We start from the raw sequence: 2,748 nt of genomic DNA on the forward strand, positions 1-2,748 counted from the left end.
TTCTCCTTCCGGCGGAAAAGAGCTCTTTCCGCTTTCCGGGGCGCCGGGAGAAAGTCCCGCCCCACGCAGTAGCGTGAGGTGGCGGGTCGCATCGAGGCGCCGCGCGCAGGCGCGGAGAGAACTAAGTGGTTGACGCTTTCTGGGAGGGCTGCTGTACGACCGGTAGGGTGGTCTAGAGGAACTAGGGACGCGGGTTGGGGGAGGGGTGTGTTTGTTGCTGTGTCCACGGCCGGAGAGGCCTGGGAGTCGTTCAGTGGGGCTTGAGAGAGCGGCTTGGAGACTCCATCTATTCAGAAAACAACCCACTTCTCCCACGGGGATCCTCCGGGGAATCGAGGCCCGCTACCCCCCCAGCTGCACGTGTTTCTGGCCTTGCTCCACCTGCCCCTTGCTGTATTTAGTTTCTTACTGTCTTTCGTTTATCTGTGTAGCCCCATATCTTGCCGCAATAATGGCTACCATTTGCTGAGCGTTGGCTGTGCATCTCACAGCAGTAGCTCATAAGCGCCTGGTAATTCTTGATTAGTAGGACTGTTGAAGCTCACTCATTCCTTTACCACCGCCGGGATTGAGCGCCTACGTAGTCCTGGGCTGGTCTATGAATATGGCAGTCTTTGGGTTGGGAAGGTAAATTAGAAATTAAAATTGCTGTTGTCTTAGTTTCCTAGGGCTGTCATAACGGAGTGACACACATTGGGTGCCTTAAAACAACAGGTATTTATTTTCTCACAGTTCTGGAGGCTGGAAGGCCGAAATAAAGGTGTCAGCAGGATCCTCTGAGACTAGGTAAAACCCTTCCTTGCCCCTTCTTAGTTTCTGGTGCTGTCCAGAAATCCTTGGTGTTCTTTGGCTTGTACATGCCTTCCTCCAGTCTCTTAACTCTGTTCTCATGTGGTGGTCTGTGTCTCACCTCTTAAAAGAACACTAGTCCCATTGGATAAAGGGCCCATCCTACTCCAGAATGACCTGATCTTAACTAAATATATCTGCAATGACACTATTTCCAGATAAAGTCACATTCTAAGGTCCAGGAAGGATATGAATGGGGTAGGGGTGGGGGGAATGTGACACTGTACAACCCAGTATAGCTGTCAAAGAGCTTGAGAAGTAGGCAAGCCAAACGCTGACAATAAATAGCTGTAGTACCAGTGAATTCAAATATAATTTCATTGGATCTGAGAAGTTTTCATGGACATTTGGGCTATCCCCTTGATAGGTGGGTATGATTTGGATGTGCCATCATAGACCATCATAGACAGCATGCTAGGCAAACAGACATCACAGACAAGCACAGGTTGGAAAGTAAAAAGAAGTTAGGTTAAAGCAGGAGGGATCTTGAATGCAGGCTGGAGTTCGGAGCCTGTTCTGTATATAAAATGAATAAATTGAGTGCAGGGGGGTTGTGCTTTGAAGATTAATTAGCAGCTTGGGCCAAACTTACTTTGTGTTACTTATTCCAGTTTAAGAAGTTGTAAACCCTATCCTCTGAGCATATCCTGTGCTTTTTCATCCTGGTGTCCCTGATCATGCTGTCCTTTATTCCTGGAATGCTGCTTTCAAGCTGCATGATTTTTACTTGTTGATTTTTTTTTGTCATGGAAATTGTGGTGTGAAATGAGGTGGGGGAGGAGAGTTGTTCAACGTACTTTTAAAAATTTTTTTAAATTGAAGTATAGTTGATTTACAATGTTCTGTTAGTTTCAGGTGTACAGCAAAGTGATTAATATATATATTCATGTATTCTTTTTCAGATTCTTTTCCACTGTAGGTTATTACAAGATATTGAATATAGTTCTCTGTGCTATACAGTAGGTCCTTGTTGTTTATCTATTTTATATATAGTAGCAGTGTGTATGTTAATCCCAACCTCCTAATATATCCTTCCCCCCATTTCCCCTTTGGTAATCTAAATTTGTTTTCTATGTCTGTGTCTATTTCTCTTTTGTGAATAAGTTCATTTGTATCAGTTTTTTAGATTCCACATATAAGTGATATCATATGATATTTGTCTTTCTCTGCCTGACTGACTTCACTTAGTATGATAATCTCTAAGTCTATCCATGTTGCTGCCACACATGGCGTTATTTCATTCTTTTTTATGGCTGAGTAATAGTCCATAGATATGTGTGTGTGTGTGTGTGTGTGTGTGTGTGTGTGTGTGTGTGTATGTATATATATGCCACATCTTCTTTATCCATTCATCTGTCAACGGGCATTTAGGTTGCTTCCATGTCTTGGGTATTATAAATAGTGCTGCTGTGAACATTGGGGTGCATGTATCTTTTAGAATTGGAGTTTTTTACTTTTCTGGATATATGCCCAGGAGTGCTGGATCATATGGTAACTCTATTTTTAGTTTATTTATTTATTTTTTTGTGGTATGTGGACCTCTCACTGCTGTGGCCTCTCCCGTTGCAGAGCACAGGCTCCGGATGCGCAGGCTCAGCGGCCATGGCTCACGGGCCCAGCCGCTCTGCGGCACGTGGGATCCTCCCGGACCGGGGCACGAACCCGTGTCCCCTGCATCGGCTGACTTCTTTTGAATTATGGTTTTCTCAGGGTATATGCCCTGTAGTGGGATTGCTGGGTCATATGGTAGTTCTATTCTTAGTTTTTTAAGGAACCTCCAGACTGTTCTCCATAGTGGCTGCACCAATTTACATTCCCACCAACAGTATAGGAGGGTTCCCTTTTCTCCACACCCTCTCCAGCATTTATTATTTGTAGACTTTTTGATGATGGCCATTC

General features: G+C 44.6%; 1 long non-coding RNA gene across 1 annotated transcript; it reads left to right on the forward strand.

Annotated features, from left to right (window-relative positions):
- Nucleotides 1–93: 93 nt before the first annotated feature.
- LOC129392525 (uncharacterized) lies at nt 94–2,524 on the forward strand. The gene is made up of 3 exons (XR_008618554.1): nt 94–162; nt 733–786; nt 1,752–2,524. It is a non-coding gene; the product is annotated as an uncharacterized lncRNA (long non-coding RNA).
- The last annotated feature ends 224 nt before the right edge of the window (nt 2,525–2,748 follow it).

The sequence above is a fragment of the Physeter macrocephalus genome, chromosome 11, assembly GCF_002837175.3.
Source record: "Physeter macrocephalus isolate SW-GA chromosome 11, ASM283717v5, whole genome shotgun sequence".
NCBI lineage: Eukaryota > Metazoa > Chordata > Mammalia > Artiodactyla > Physeteridae > Physeter > Physeter macrocephalus.